Source organism: Nesoenas mayeri (assembly GCF_963082525.1).
Source record: "Nesoenas mayeri genome assembly, chromosome: 1".
Classification (NCBI taxonomy): Eukaryota; Metazoa; Chordata; class Aves; order Columbiformes; family Columbidae; genus Nesoenas; species Nesoenas mayeri.
Window position 1 is genome coordinate 29,645,770 of NC_137541.1, and position 17,594 is coordinate 29,663,363.

The 17,594-nt window shown below is 36.5% G+C and overlaps 1 protein-coding gene across 1 annotated transcript in view; it reads left to right on the plus strand.

The window, feature by feature from the left end:
• Window positions 1-17,594, plus strand: part of IMMP2L (inner mitochondrial membrane peptidase subunit 2) — a gene marked incomplete at its 3' end in the record, with an annotated part of 446,458 nt that overhangs the window by 215,236 nt on the left and 213,628 nt on the right. The window lies entirely within an intron of this gene.

A 17,594-nucleotide genomic window follows, 5' to 3' on the forward strand; every position in this document is an offset into this window, starting at 1 on the left:
TCTTCCTTTCACCCATTTCCCTTTGTACCATAATCTTTTTGATGAAGATCTTTTTTCCTATTTATTCTCTATCTGTGAACAAAGGGCATACAAAGTATGAAGGTTTTAAAAATTGTAAAATAACTCACAATTTTTTTTCCAATTTATGGGAAGTATACACAGAAATATATAATCCCTTCTCACAGACACATAAAGCAATAAATGAGATAGATGTTAGGAAAAGGGTTGTTGTTTGCTTTTTTTTTTTTTTAATCATACATCCTGTGTTATATAAAGGAAATTACTTTGTAATAGAAGATAAACAATAGTGAAATACAAAGATTTGGTTATCAACAGGTCAAAACGCAGAAGCTGGTGGGTATCTTGCATGAATTCTGTACCATAGCCTGGACTGAGACAGGCCACCCTCTAGTGGATTGAAGTGAGATGTGGTTCTCATTTCACACTCCTGCTTTGTTTAAAGAAAGGCTCATGGTCTTGTCTAATAATAGCATGAAAAGTTTCTGAAGATTAGCAAACAATGTAAATTAATGTACTTTCTGCAACAGCAATAGCTCCAGAATGCTATTATAAAATGGTTATTATGTTTTGAATACTATATATTATAATTTCAATTCACTTTGAGTCTGAGATTGTGGACTGCATTAGTTTTGGCTTTCTTCTGAAAAAAAGAAAAAGATTTTACACTTAATAAAATCACTTATTATGAAAAGTGAATTAAAGTAATGCTAACTTCTTGAACAAAGTTCAGCTTGTAATAATTTGTTAGGACAAATTTTGCAAAGCTGGTCCTGTTTGACTCGCTGGTACTTACATTGTTGTGCCTGTAATAAAGCAGGTTTTTTTTCCCTTCTGCCTCAAAATTTTTAATACAGCATTTAAACTACATAGAGAGAGCAACTTTTTAATTTTACTAAAGATGTCTGCTGCTCAATTTTCATACAACTGAGTAGGACTGTCTCATATGTGAAATAATGGTCTTTAAGTGACAGACTGCACATACATTACATACAGTAGGGTGGGAGGAAGGCCAAGTGACCTTTCCATTTTCTCCCATTCTCTCATTATGGGCATTACCTTTTGTTTGTTTATTTTTTGTTTGTTTGTTTGTTTGTTGTGAATTCTAGAGGTATAACAAGAAGAGTTGGGGCCAGCCTGTCTTTGGTTACCTTTCAGGTGTCCTTGCCTGGGCGCAGGACAGTGAACACCTCAGGCCAAATAAAATGGCACATCACCTTTCTGTAGCCTCAGGGCTCATTGGTGAAACCTTGTCTCTCCTGTGCCCCCACAAGATGGCTCATGGAGCCTCTGATAATACCTAATGTTCACCACCATGAGCTGCAAATACAAACCATTTTAAACTTCCCAAAGTGAACCTATGAGACTTCCCCGCTGCACGACATAACGGCCCGGATCTGATGGGACAGCGCTCAGGATGTGTTAAGCAAGCATAACCTAAAGGCAGAGAAGTTAGACTTCTTGCCACACTAGCCCCCACAGGAAAAATGGAAATCCTTCCTGCTCTCAGCCGTATGGTTAGTCACATCCATCCCAAACAAAAGATGTAAACCCGTGCTACAGGATGGGATGGTGGGTGCAGTAAGAGAGAAGAAAATTTCAAAAAGTTTGGGGAAAATGAAAAATAGGAAAATGTTCTGTTAAAGGCAACTGAATACTGCTATTTCTCTTACCTCAGCCAATGGAGAAACAGAAGATCTGGTGAAAAGGGAATAGGTAGGGACAGCCATTGCCCTACATGAAAGCTTTCTTGGGTTTTGTCCCTAGCCTCACGTACTTGCTGTCGTTCATTCAAAATCTGGCTTTCTAGTTAACATGAGAATCATGCAAAAACATATTCAATGATTTGACATATGAAATTAAGATTACAGAAGTGCATCATTTTGGTTGATTGGTATGGACTGTGTAATTAGAGGGCTAAATAATTAAATCAGCTAAAGTATACTTGCATAAAGAAAGTCAGTTCTTATGATGGACTATATATGCAACTGAAGTACCTCCTTGATAGGCATACATTTACATATCAGTTAAAATGTTATTATATCATAATAAAGTTCCATTTCATAAAAAAGTGAAATAATTGAATTTTTTAATTTAGCTAATGCTAAAGAATATTTTTTTTCCAAACTATCTACAGGAGAAAAATATCTTTTATAACCAATACAATTATGATGATTAAAGTTCATTAAGTTATTTTCCTGCTGATTTCACTATGATGCTTGGTGGTTTTAAAATAGCAATGTAATCTATTTCTCCAGAATTATATATATAGCTTATTAGGTTACAGGATAGAAAAAAAATCTCTCAGACTGATAAGAGAGATGATGAAAGTAATGTAGGCTAACTCCAGGTAATTATTTAGCATGCATTTTATCTGATTACTGAGTGCACATGAAAATAAACTAATTATTTGTTTGTAATGGACAATTAATATGATGCATAAAAACCTTAGTTATTAAAATACAGTGGTTCTGTATGTGCATTTTTCTCAAAATTGGAAGAGGATTTCAAAACTTTTTCCTTTTTTCATTACATAGAAAGGCAGAACATCCTTGGACTTTAATATCCTGTAGGCTTGTTGTTGTGGTTCAGAGAACTAAAGGTGACCATTTCTAGTATCTTTAGGCTCTGGGAACAGAGCAGTGTTTAAAATGCAGGAATTATAGTTAAAAACTGAAATAAATACTCTGCAGTTAAAGTAAAAAGCCCACAAGTATTTGTATTAAATTCCAAGATGACACACTTGATATCAGAAATTGGCAATTAAAAAAATGCTTTTTAAGTGTGTACCCATAGAGATTATGACCAAGTGCAAAAGAACAGACAGTTTTTGAATACCTTTGTCACTTCTGACTAAATGTGCCCCTGTCTTGGTTTCTGAGGCACCATAACTAGCAAGAAGATGGCTGAGTGGTGGCTTTTCGCACTTTCTTCTCGTAGCACTTAGAGTGAAAAAGAAAGGAGCTGGTGTTTGACAGATTAATTCTAACCAGTTCTGTAAAGCATAGCCTTAGTGTGTGAGGTGTGGGGTGGAGTGGTATTCCTTTCTGAATGAAGGTCCAGAATTGCTCAGATTCAAGGAAACCTGTTTTGTGGCTTCATCAGTTAACTTATTAATCGACTTATTAATTATAGGCAGCTATCATTGCATGCTTTGCCTGGAAAAGAGAAAAAGGTGCTATCACTTCATGTAACACCATTCTACCAGCATTTTCAGTGCAGTGTTGTTAGCCTGACACCGTCATGCACATTTTCAGATATTATGGCAACTAACTATTGGTGTTTTCCTAAGGGCTCTGTTTCCATACAGACAAGGAATAACTTTTATTAACATGTATCCCTCTGAAATAGAATAATTTTTTTCACTGGAAAACAAAAGCAACGTTTCTAACTCTAGTTCTTTGTCTGTTTTTTTGAAGATGAAAGGCTTGTTGCCAACAATGAGTTCAAGTTTCTAAATGTAGTTGTACTTCATAATGGAAAGTGTTGTACTCAGATTACTCAACCTGCTACCCACTTTCTTCTATCAGATCTCAGAGTTAGTGTTGATACGATAGAGATAAAGCAGATGGAAACAAATCTAGGCTGTGAACCTGTAAAGAATTTCACGTAAGGAAAAGTTGACATCCACACAAAGCACCAGCTACTTCATTAAATCTATGTGGGTAGTAGTTGCTATATGAGTTGGCAAAATCTGGGACTACATAGTAAAAGCAGTTGCATAGTACAGGCAAATTCAATCATGTGTGATGGGGACAAATGAAAGCAGGGATGGATGAGCTGATGCTTATCTTGGTGTTCAAGGGGATTTTGCATATTCCAGCAAATTCGCCTATTCAGGTAGCAACTGTGTTCTACAAAGCAGAAAGGACACTATCCTAGGCAAGAGCTGTAGTCTCTTTCCTCATTGTAGGTCCCAGAGGTATAGTTGGCTTTCCTCAGGAATGGCCTGAGGTCTGAAAAGTTTTAACATGTTTTAAACCTGTTGGGTCCAGCTCAGGGTGATATCTGAGTTCTTTAAATTTTCATCCCTGTCTCTATTTTAATTGGCAAGAATCTCTGGCATGCCAGAGGCTGCTGAAGGCTGGAAATGAGTCACACATAGCAACCACAACCTGCCTGGGAATCTTAAGAATGATGGAGTAGTGAAAAGCACCTAGAGAATGCTCATGTGCAGCTGGATTAGGCAGATGAAATATGGGATCTGTAATAAGGTTTTTCAAGCTCAGTATGTGTATTTCATTGGAAAACTGATTTTGTCTCAGTATGTTGATGTCTTACTCGTGGTGACATCTCAGTTTTTGTAACCTACAGTAATTGAATATAACTTATTGGGATCTTCTCATTGGTAGACATTTAAGACTGAGATGCTCTTCTTGTTTTCATAAGGATCTGCTTGTTGCTCATGAAACCCAGTATGTGCATAGTGGTGTGATGTGGCTCTTTGAGATAATCTGTATCTGAGGTTGATGAAGGCAATGATGGCAGTACAGATTTGAATATAAGGCCTAGAATTTTCATCCTGATAGTGCATTGTTTTAATTCTTATAGGTGGAGGTTAATCTTGAACTTGAAAGTCTTGAAATCTTGTCCTTATGGAGAGGACTTTCTCCATTTCTTTTCTCATATCTGTTTTCCTTTCTATGAAGAATTAACTGATTTTTTTTTTTTTTTTAATCTGAAACAGGTTTACTTTTTTTCTGTGAACACTGTGTGGTGTCACAAATAGCACATGATCAATGAGAGGGGACCTCATTCTCCCACTAATCCATTTTTTTAACTTAGCCACTTTTTCTGATAATATCACTTTTTTTTTTCTTTTTTTTTTTGAAGTGCATATGGCAAGCCTTGGTGTGTTTCTCAAAGGCAGAACTTCAGACTTGAATTTCTTATGTTTTTTGATTAAACTAAACCAATACTATTTTGTTACATTTTATTGTGTTTTAATATTAAAAATGGACAACAATAGTAATTCTAGGTTAATTGCTTCTCCTAACTATTTGCACAAGAGTTATATTGCCAATTTAGAAATCTGTACAAATAGAGTCACTAAGCTAAGTATTAGAGCTAAAACTTCATTTTGCTTTTAGTTACTTTTACTCTGAGATTAAGAGAAGTGCCATAGTAATTTTCCCATGCCATCAATAGCATTCTCAGACTGTAGTCATGGGTAATTGTTATGAAGCTATCTTGGTAGTGACAAGGAACAGCCCTGACACGTGCAGTGTGTGTTCAGAATATGGTTACTTAATGATCATTTAAATCAAATACACTAAACTATTGGAGTGTAATAGGTACCAAAGTGAAGCTCTTGGTAGTTCAGTTACACAATTTCATTTTTTTTTTCAACTTGCAGATCTAGAAAACTAAGTAAAAGGTCACTGGAACACACCATATCCTTACTGATGAAAAAACCAAACTCTTTAATTAGGAATGCAGGAAATGTTTCCCCTCAGCTCTGTAATCTGGTTGCCAAAAACTGAGTGCATATTAGGTGTTTTTCTTTAAATGTAAATTTAGCTTTACATTAATAAGTTGGGGGTAGAAAGAATCATGTACATAATGACTTAGTGGAGGAGGAGCTGTTTCAGAGGCCTTCACATCATTCCCATTACTAAGGAAACCACTTATTTTGTCTGTGCATGTTTTGAATAGATCTCTCATTTGAAGTCTGGTGCTCAAACACTGAGGATTTGCATTATAGCACTGAGAAAGATGCAAAGGAAACAAAAGAGGCTTAAAATCACCGCACCTTTAAGGAATACAGGCTGAGTATTGTATTACATGTTTATGAAAGTGTGTGCATCTGTTTATATTTTAGGGATGTTTATATATGCATTTTGATTGTTTTGTTCCTATTAAAACCAAAATGAAAATATTAAGAAGTAAAACAGGGAAAGTAAACGTTTCTTCTGCACTTTGCATGCCTCTATTGTAAGGACACTTCTAATTTCCTATGTACCATTTAGGTAGTATCAAATATGGCTTCTGATTTTCATTTGCTGAAATGAAACATGGTATTATATTGAAGTAGAAAGAGATGCCAATCTAGTGATAGTGGCTAAAACAAGGCTGTGAGGATGGCTACGTACTCAACAGCTGACCAAACATTTGCTTGGAAAATGAGTCTGTTTTGGCAAAATTCCTCACTTGAATTTAAGACGTGACTGCAAATACATACCCAAACATACATTATATTGGGGCCAGCACATTTTTGCCACATGAATAGCATATGTATTCTGTGCTTATTTTAACAATTGAAATGAAACCCCCTCTGTTAGCAATTGTGTATGCTCCAATGTTATGCTCAGAAACAAAAGGTTGCCTTTGTACAGCCAGGTGAATGTGGTTTGATAGGATATGCTTTTAAAGTACAAGTATTTAAATAACTTGGAACTGATTCCAGACTATTCCTTAAGGATCAGAATTGTTCACAAATAAGCTAGAAGTGTCAGAAAGGTGTAGAAATCTAACAGATTGCCAGAAAACTGAAGGGAAATTACGTATGTGGCCAGTTAAGTGTTCTTATTCAACTTGTCAAATCTATGAGTTAGTTTATCAGTTAGTTTTTCTGTCAAATATGGAAGAAAAACAAAGATGGAAATTCCAGTTTTTAAGGCCTAATAACCCATTGCTCTGTAGGGCCATGTGACAACAAAACCAGTACTATAGAAAGTTAATTTGCTCTGAAAATAGAAAAAAAAAAATATATTTTTTGTGTGTGGCATCAAGTTTATTTTGAAATGAAGAACCTTAAGTCATTAGCATTTGATATCTGCTAAGTCTGATGCATAATTTTTCTTAATATACTTTGCATAGTTCATGTGCTATTTTAGGTGATAAGAGATTATTTTTAAAGCTGATATGCTTCAAAGGGATTTACGTGTGTGTTTGTGTGTACAGTTAAGGAGCAGCCAGTCCCATACAGATTTTCTTCTTTAACTCCTTGACTGTTAAATGAGAGGGAGAATGACAGCTGTGGTAAAGCTAATATGTCCTTGGCTTGACTTAGTTGAATACTTTTGGGTGAAATAAAATGAATATCTTTAGATTATATGGACATATCAGAACTCATTTATCTCAGCTAAGAAATATCAATTTTTAATATTCCAGAGTATTTGTGTTGTTTCAGTCCTGTACTGATTATGTTTGCTTTCTGCTGTCTTATTTCAAGGATTCACAACATGTCTCAAGGTACACTAAAAGTATTGCTATTCATTATCCTTAAATTTATGCTTGCAACAAGAAATAAGATCTTCAGTGTTTGGTAATACTGACAATTTATGTTGTAACTTGTATGTGTCCAAAAGAGTGCATTCAGCCTCCAACTCCCATCAGCATTGTCATGAAAGAGATTAAATCAATATTGTTTTTATACAATAACTGGGACAGGTACTCTCAGGAAAAAGCTAACATCTGTTTTGATACAAGAGTGTCAATTTACCTGGTGAGGACCAGGACCATTTGATACTGAGAGAAAATTAAGAGTTAATAATTAAATTTGTAATTCTGCTTACCAGAGGAGAGGAACGAACATTTTTTCATAGCTTAATTTAAATATTTGGGTAAAAATATAACAAAATGCAGTAGATAACATAAATAATAGTTTCGTACCAAGTAAATTTTATGATGCCATCACTGTGAAGAGGAGGCGAAGGACAGGGAGAAGAGGAGAGGGAGGGAAGTTTACCCATGATAAGCAGCTCAGAGGAACATAGGAATATCATTCAGAAAGGCTATTTGAACTTTAATAATAGAAATGGGATTACACTCTAAGTAGTCTATGACGACAGGTCATTTGGAGCCAATAACATGTAATTGTGCTGCAAGTTATGAGCTTATTACTTACAAATAAGTGAGGAGGAGAACATATCTCTGCATTACTGATCAACCAAGAAGCATGAGCTGACAGCATCGCACAAATGTGAGAAGAGCAAATATGGCCCTAGGATGCACCAGGAAAGTTATTCCAGTTGCAGTAAGGAGTTAGTAACGCTCCGGATATCTCATTTAGAATAATTCATTCAGTTGTGGTTTTGTGCTTGAAAAAATAAAAGTGAACTCAAACTGGAACACATGCAATTAAATACTATTCAGATGACAGCAGAGTCCACATTACAGCAGGATTTATAAAACCTTGCCTTGTATAGTGTAGGAGAGTCAGGAAGAAAATAAGATTCCTGCTGATAAATATATCCTGCTGGTACGCAATAAGGTAAAGCTAGCAGAAGAACAAAATGTGTAAGTGACTGTGATTAAATTGAAGTCTGGAAATTAGAAAAGTGCTTTTTTTTCTTCATGTTTGAGTCACCACATCCTGGGACAAGTTTCCCGTGGAAGTACTTTCGATGAAGAGCAAACCAAAACAACCAAAACCCAGATTAAACTAACCACTAACAAAAAAGCCTGTGTAAAGATACTGATTGCTATATTTATAAAAGAGGCATGTTTACAAATAGCTGGCTTCATGCCTACAGAAGAAGGAGCTAGACTTAACATTCTAAGAAGTTCATTCCAGTCCTTCTTAGCTTATCAAAGATAAACCCTCCTTAGCAGATTTCTGTATAAAATTGGTCCTCATCTCTATGTTCTAAATTCTGTTAAACTGATTTTGATACTCTTTAATATTTGCGAGCATGGGAATTCTTAACTCCCCAACCAGTGGGAATACCAATTTTTCAGTGGTAAAACAGGTTTCCTCAATATTTACCACAGCAAGTATCAATAAAGTCAATATAAGCGTATTAATTTACATTTATTTACAATATAAAATAGTGGTTTGGTATCTCTCTGTGCTAATAGTTGAGTGGCAATGTAAAATGATCAGAAGAAAAAAGGAAATTAATATCTATAATATGGTCTTTAATTTCAACTCCTCTAGATAATTCTGGAAAGAGTAATCCCCAGTAATCTAAAATGAATTGTCCTCCAAAGGCCTTAGATTTTACCCAAAGTTTTGTTACCATTTGCAAGTTTGATCAGTAAATAGAAACCTCACTCTGTTCTTCAGGTAATGTTTTCAGTATCTTCTGCTGGTTTAGTTGTTTTTGTTGTTTTCTTTGCTACTGTGGCAGATAATCCAAATTCAGTTACAAATCTCAAAAAGCCTTATATGTACAAAAAATGCATATAAGCCTCCCTATCTTATATGCAAAATCCAAATACCCCCAAATTGCCTGACTTTTTTGTGCGATCTTTTAGCACTCTTAAGTTTGCTTAAATCTACTTTTTCCATCACTAGCTGTAGGAAATAGATGTAATAACTCTGCTTTTTAGATAAATCTGTATTTCTTCCTTGGGCCTTAGGTTGAATTTCTCTTTAGCTAATAGGCCACCTTTATGTTCAGCCAGCTCCTGAAGTGGCTTTAATAGGCAGGTACATTAACTCATTTCATATTTTCCTACAGAGAGATAGTCATGAAGGTAACAAACTTGATGATGGAAGAGCGTATTTTTCTCATTACTGCTAATTCGAATGTTATGCCAAATAGGCTTTCAGGAACCGGAACACAGATAGTTATGGCCTTAATGAAATAGTTGTAACATTCAAACCGGAAAGCCAACAAGTTAAAATACGTGGATTAAAGAGGGAGAAATCAAACTGCTGATTCATGTGGATATTCTCCTAACTTTCAGTCCACATATTTTTATCATGCCTGCAGTTATGTCAAATGGAGAATATTGAACTGAACATAAAGGAGACTCAATATTGCCACTTACAAATGTGCCTCAAGAGTAACCTAAATGGTGAATAATTTTGTATGTCAGGCAGGAGCACTAACTTTTGACCAGGAGAGGAGATTCTAGTAATTCCATTAATTCCACTAACCCCTCCTGAGACCATCCCAGTTCTGGGTGTGAGTGCAGCTACTTTTGGAGAGAAGCCAGACTCTTTATTGCTGCCTACGCTGCATTTCAAAGCCTTTAATTGAATATTCCTAACTTAGCTAACCATAAATTACCTTAGGCTTTGAATCTCACTTTCTACTGATTCATCTTTCTGTACCCTGTTTCTCCCCCACCTCTTCATGGTTGTGCAAAGAAAATGCAATTGCTTTCTCCCACCTTACTCCTAATTTTGAAAAAAGCAGCTCACCTTTGTTTTCTCTGAAGTCTTCCCTGCTGACTGCTCAGGTCTTTGTCCTTGCCAGCTTCTGTCCAGAGGGATGGAGATTTCAGTTCTCTGCTTCCTCTTCGAGGTGTCTTTTGCATCAGCCACTGTCAGGGATATCAGAGGGAATGCTGACCCTTCCTGCTTGTTTAGGATCTATTTCTTCATTCACCTGTTGCAGAAAGACTCCTGTGTTCTTGATTTAAAGACTCATCTGGAGTGGTCTGCTTTAGTAGTACTGAACATGTGGCCAATCTGACCCCAGGATGCAGCCATCAGCCTACGACCTGCTTCAGAGACTCTGCTTATGTGGATTTCCTATCTTTCCAATACAGGGTATGCATGGAGCAGGCAGGAGGGACACTTACAGATAGGATAAGTGCTACCTGATCAACGTCTCGTCACTCACTGCAACCCTCCCGGAGTCAGCTGCTTCAACTCCATTTCTTAGTTTAGCTATGGGAATGTGAAATCATGGGTGCAGTCCATTTTTCTTCTTTTTGGTGGAAGGGGGGGTGCAGAAGGAGATGCAGCAAGGCATATATTTCATGGATAAATGCTCTGAAAGCTTGTAAGACAAATAAATGGAAAGGTCAGTATTCTGGCTTGGATGAACTGGGGAGAGAAGCTTTTACTTGGCACATGCCACTATGACCTTTTTCATGCCCATGATCAGCACAATTGTACTCCAAGGGTTCTAGGGTGGTGATGGCACCAAATACCCACTGTCTCCCTATGCAAATTTTCATACTGCTCTGCCTTGAATACATTTTTAAAGCTTGAAGATCTATATTCAGAATTTACTAAAAGTCCTTTAAATATTTATTTATAAATTAGGCTGACATCTTCAGTATATTTAGGGTCAACACCTCTTTCTCTGTATTAAATGCTCTGCAGATTGCTTTTTTAAATTAAGGTGAGTCTAAAATTTTATGATCTTGGCTAAGGAGAAGTACAATATGAATTATTATCCTTATTCTTTTAGTTGTTATGGTTCTTTTTAGTGAACCTAAATGACAAAGGCTTTTCAGTGCAAATCCAAATAACAACAAATGAAGAATGAAGCCTTTTTTTTTTTTTTTTAAAACATAAAAATCACTGAAGAATTAAGAAATGCTCATTAACTGGATTCAACACAAAGTAACAAGCGGGGTTTAAAACCAAGTGTTGCAACGTGTGACCTGTCTCTTGCACAGGTTTGTAACTGTGAATTCCTAGTTTTGCCTGTATTAGTGTGAGCGTAAATGTGTCATAACCTTTAAATAGTATGATTAATCAACCCTTTCAAAGAGCTCGAGTATTAGAGAGCTTTATAATACACAGCAAATCTTCTTGTTTTGAGAACCACTCTTCCTATTATTTTACCTGTGTGCAAATCCTGTGAATAATAAAATCTTCATAAACTTTTTCAAGGGTTTAAAGAAAGACAGAAACTGCTTTCAAATAATGAAAGGCAATAGGTGTTTATTTTTGAAAGCATTTAAAGGTGAGGTATTTTTTTACAAATCTTATTAATAGCACATAATTCTGTATTTCAGTAGTTCAATGGGATAATACACTGACTCTCTGAAGAGCTTCTGGAAATGAAACATTTAGGAACAGCAACATGGGGCTTATTTGGTAGCTAATTTGCAGTAATTTATTGATAACATCTCAAGGAAGCATAGAATCATTCTCACTTTCATTGACATATCATTCCCAAACATACTTGTAGGGAATGAGAGATTGTAGTAAGATCTTTTACAATATGGGGTTCAGAATTAAAATTTTATAAAGAGACATTTACTACTGGTTTTTTGAAGCCATGAAAAATGTGAAATGGTGGCTTTCATGGTTGCGATTACTGCGTATGCCAGGGTGACTTTTCCAAGGCCTGTCCTGAACTCTAGTTTATATACTTGGAAAGCAAATTATCCGTAAGGCAAAATAAATAATACTGAGCAACATATACAAGTGAAAACCCAGGCAATTTTTTATACTCTTCACCCTGTTTATAACTTATCTCTTCAAGCAATTACATTTTTAAAATTTCATTTTGTGAATTTTCTTTCAAAATACAAAATTCCTTTTGAAAGCACTTGTTTGAGGCAGATATGTTCTAGCTATCTTTCCATTTCTAACCTTTTATGTCAGAACACTGAGATGCTATATTCAGCATGGTGAAAAGGCTATTCTTCAGACTTGGAAGATTTATTGAAAAAGGGTGATTTGGGGCAGCAGTCTTTGCTAATCTGGCCAGTTAAATCTTTCTGTAATTCTTAGTGCAGTGAAGAAAAAAATCTACCTTCACCTAATATAGACATTTTTGAAACTGTCCTTATTTCACTTATATTTCTCAACGCAGTTAATTTTCTTATGTAAAAAATGGTACCATAGTATCCTGTAACTGACTCTCAAGTTTTCTGGATTATGAAATGAATTGTGAGAGTAGTCTTTTTGCATCTCTTCTGTTTTGTTCATCGATTTGAAACATAGCCATATTTTTAAATGTGCATTACAAAGTTTTGTCCAAACAATTAAGTAAATGTGGCCAAATGTATGTAGAAAATGTTGTTTTCAGTACTGTTCTGAAGATTTCTTACAATGCGCATTGCTTTGTTTTAAAAAGACTTATATAGCTTATCACCGTAGCTCTCTTTGTTGCCCTATACCTTGTACACAAAAAATAAATGCTATACGCAGGGTCAAGGATTTACTGAAGGTCTAATAAATGTCTTGTTAAACTAATAGAGTTAAAAGTCAGAGACACAAAGTACAACTACAGGGCAATGTATTCAGGTAGGTTTTATACTGTTGTATATTGTATACTGATGGATATTGCACAAGATCTTTAAACAGATTAAGTCATTCTTTTATGTAAAATTTCAATATTTTGTGATGATATAATAGTCAGTGCGTATTAGGTATATAAACCCTGATATATTTTTATATATATATATATTTACATATATATATATTTAATATATTTTTATATATTTATATATTTTATATACTTATATATATTTATATATTAAAAACTACAGCACTGGTTTTGTACTATGTTTTTGGTGCCTTAAAAATTGACTTTGTAGAAAGATTTGATTTACTTTGAAACAATAGGTTCCAAAGGATGAGTTGTATACTAATGTCTGAATTATTTACAAAAATGTGGAAAATAGAAAACAGCAAGATGGAGAAAGGCAACAAAATTACACAATATGTTTTCTAGCTGATGCTAGAGTTTATGCCAGAAGTCTTATTGTGCAATTTATGAAATTATTTTTAAAAAGAAACTAAAGTTCGAGCTACAGTATGAGCTGAGAATGCTGAGTAATATATATATATACACATGAGAGAATCTGATTTCTAAACCAGGAACACATTCAGCATAGACAAACAATTTGGAATCTACAGAATCAAATGCTCAAAGTGTGCCATTATATTACAAAACAGCCTTGTGCTTATTTTCCTAGAACAATGGACAAATAAATAGGATAACAAAACTTCTTTCTGACCCTACTTGGAGTTCACAACTAAAACAAACAATGGATAGCACTGCTTGGAATAGAACCTTGAAATAGAACAGAAATGTTGCATCACTTAAGTGGAGTTTTAAATTAGCAATAGCACTGCAAATATTTTAAGTTTAAATGGAACAACAACATTTTAATTGGCAAAACCAAAACTTCCCTTGATTGCTATTTGCACAATTACCTGCAGCAGAAATTGTAGCATGTATGCTCCACAAAGGTAGAGTTATGCCATTAAAATATAAATAAAAACATGTCTTTTCATAAGGATGTTAGGTGGCTTATGAAGAGATAAAATTCTTAAGTCTTAATCCTGGAATACGTTTCACAGATTCACAATAGTACTTTGCATGTAACAGAAGACTCAGTTAAGAGCACAAAAAAATGCATCTGCCAGATTGACTAAACTAATTTTGTTACTTTTAGAATTGCTGTCCCTTACCTTTCCTCCTATTGCTGTTTTGTCTGTTGTCTGCTCCTCTATTAGTATTTGGCACATATTTTCTGTTCTTGTCATTTCTTCCAAATAAAGAAAATTTATGTGCAGGCTGAGAATGTTTTTATGTTGCTAGTACTTATTTTGAAAAGAAAAGTTAATTGCAACTATTCTTCTTTGTGTGTTTATCAGTTTTGAAGAAGCGTTGATTTGAGTGGAGTTTGAAAGGTGTACAAATTCTGGCCTTCAAGAAAACACCACTTACCTTTTCTAATAAGTTTTCTATATGGCCAAAAGGTCAACTGTGTCAGAACCTGTTCTCCGTTCTCAACTCATGTAATAACTGTGGAGTGTTTTCTCAGCTGCCGCCCTGGAGATAAGAGTTCATTTCACACATTTTCTCATTCTACCGCCTTCTGTCTTCATTAAAGTTTCATGGCTTTTTAAAACAGAAGTTTCTCTTTATACAAATAAGTAATTAAGTCATAAATATTTGGACAAGACACCTCATTTAATGATATGTTTCTGTATCAGCAAGTATGCCTGCCCTCTAATACAACAAGATGGTGAATGTCTGTATCAGTGCTGCAGAGTGGTGTCCCAGTATATTTCTTCTTCTCTTTAGGGCGTCTTCTGAAGAAAAGGTGTATTTTCCTCCAAAATTTTAATTGACCCACTGGGCAGTCAAAATTACCATGAGCTCACGTTGTGGAATGCGCTTGAGTTAATGATTTAAATCTTCCCAACTTCTAAACACCTTTCAAGCATTTAAATTGGCATATCATTTTTAACACTGCATAGCATTCTACTAGGTTTATTATCAGCAACCCAAGTACATTGCCTAGATATTAGCTATTAATACTACCAATTGTTATTTTGTATTAAATTCTATAGATAAAACAGCTGAAAAGAAGAAGAGATGCAAAAGGAAAGAGCCGCATGGTTCTGCTTTCATGCCTCGCTCCTCCTTGCTGAGTGTTCCCGTTCCGCAGCGTGTGCTGTGCAGTCACTCAGCATGTTTCAGGCAGTTGTTTGCTGGGAGGTGGGTGCAAGCAACTCAGAAAGGGGCTGAACAATGCCCAGAGTAGGAGTGAGCAGTGGAGAGGAGCAGTAACAGTAGAGAAAGTGTTGAGGAGAAAAAGATCTGGTCCTTCGAGGGCAGAAAGCTCTTACCAGTCTGGTACTGGGCTGTAAAACCACTTTTGAACATAAAGTGCTGGTTGCAGTTTTTCCAGCATTCTGCTACTAGCAACTGTGTACCCCAGCCCCTCCAAGGGCTCTTCTCCTCCTCTGACCCTTTCCTCAGCCCTGCCAGTGTACTGATATTTGATACTGACAACAGGTGAACAGTGGTCTCCTTTCTTAGCATCCTGAAGCAGTGCAATGAGTGATGGATCCAACAGCTGCTGGAGCCAGGAAAAGATAAAGGCTAATAGTGAAGAGGAGATCATGACAATCAGCTGTTAGAAAGGCTGAGTCTAGCGAGGACCTGCAGGGCAATGCCTGAGGAGCAAGCTGATGTGTCTTCAGATTACATTGCTGTCAAACGAAGCACATCCTCCTTTCCTGGGCTTGTTTTCACCCTGATGTTGACTGTTGGCAGACATCATATGATAAACTGAGTAGGGAGATCATCTGGCTGAAAAAACAGCATTTTTTCCCCCTCTTGGGTTAGTGTAATTCATATTGGTGCTACTGCTGAAAGAAATCCATGTTGAACTGTGGTTTAACTTGAAGACAACTGGAGATATTTCTCTGAGTATAAAAATAAAGGCTGGGAAACTGGCTGATAGAAGAAGAGGGGAAAGTCAGATTAGGAAAATCAGAGAAGCAAGGGTGAGTGAAACAAAACTGTGTAGTACAAAGTCTAATTAGGAACTAATAAGATTTTTCTGTTATAAGCTGGGAGTTATAATTGAAAGTGTCAGAGGAAGAGAGAGATCTGGCTTTATTAGCCTCAGGGTGACTAAAGCCACAAATGTGACATGGCAATGCAAAAAGACAAGTCTAAAGCTTTATCAGGATGTATTACAGCATTTTTAGGAGTGAAAAGAAAATATTAAAGGCAAAGTACATGATACTAGCAGGATCTCATCTGGAATTCTGTTTGTAGTATTGGTCACTTATGATTGAAAAATGAATTCTAAAAGGAAGAGGTGCAAGATGGGTAGCTAAAGTTGGGGAAATAGGGACTCTGTCTTACACAGGTATTATAAAAAATTCTAATTATTTATCCTTGTAGAATGAAGAAATTATACTCTCTTCATTCTCAAATAGAAAAGTACTGGAAAGTCAAGAAAGTTAGCAGAAGAACAAATGTGTATATGATGGCAGTGATTACTTATTTTGTAGAAATGGGAGACAATAACCATAAGGGAGTGAGATTCTAGATTAGTCAGTAAATGTGCTGGGTTGCTTCTTTATCTTAGTACTAGGAAGGAACTTGACCATTTTGTTACACAAAATATATAAAACACAAGGGGAAGTCGTGCTTAACCAACCTCATAACCTTTTATGAGGACATAACCAGGTGGATAGATGACAGCAAAGCAGTGTATGTGGTCTATCTTGGTTTCGGTAAAGCATTCGACACAGTCTCCCACAGCATCCTTGCTGCTAAGCTGAGGAAGTGTGGACTGGACGATTGGGTAGTGAGGTGGACTGTGAACTGGCTGAAGGGAAGAAGCCAGAGAGTTATGGTCAATGGGGCAGAGTCCAGTTGGAGGCCTGTATCTGGTGGAGTGCCTCAGGGGTCAGTACTGGGACTAGTACTATTCAATGTATTCATCAATGACTTGGATGAGGGAATAGAGTGTACTATCAGCAAGTCTGCTGATGACACCAAACCGGGAGGAGTGGCTGACACACCAGAAGGCTGTGCTGCCATCCAGCGGGACCTGGACAGGCTGGAGAGTTGGGCAAGGAAAAGTTTAATGAACTGTAACAAGGGAAAGTGTAGAGTATTGCATCTGGGTAGGAACAACACCAGGTTCCAGTATAAGTTGGGGAATGACCTATTAGAGAGCAGCGTAGGGGAAAGGGACCTGGGGGTCCTGGTGGACAGCAGGATGACCATGAGCCAGCACTGTGCCCTTGTGGCCAGGAAGGCCAATGGCATCCTGGGGTGTATCAGAAGGGGGGTGATTAGTAGGTCGAGAGAGGTTCTCCTTCCCCTCTACTCTGCCCTAGTGAGACCACATCTGGAATATTGTGTCCAGTTCTGGGCCCTTCAGTTCAAGAAGAACAGGGAACTGCTGGAGAGAGTCCAGCACAGGGCAACAAAGATGATTAAGGGAGTGGAGAATCTCCCTTATGAAGAAAGGCTGAGGGAGCTGGGTCTCTTTAGTTTGGAGGAGACTGAGGAGTGACCTCATTAATGTTTATAAATATATAAAGGATGAGTGTCACGAGAATGGAGCCAGACTCTTCTCAGTGACAAGGGGAAATGGATACAAACTGGAATACAGGAGGTTCCACTTAAATATGAGAAGAAACTTCTTCTCAGTGAGGGTGACAGAGC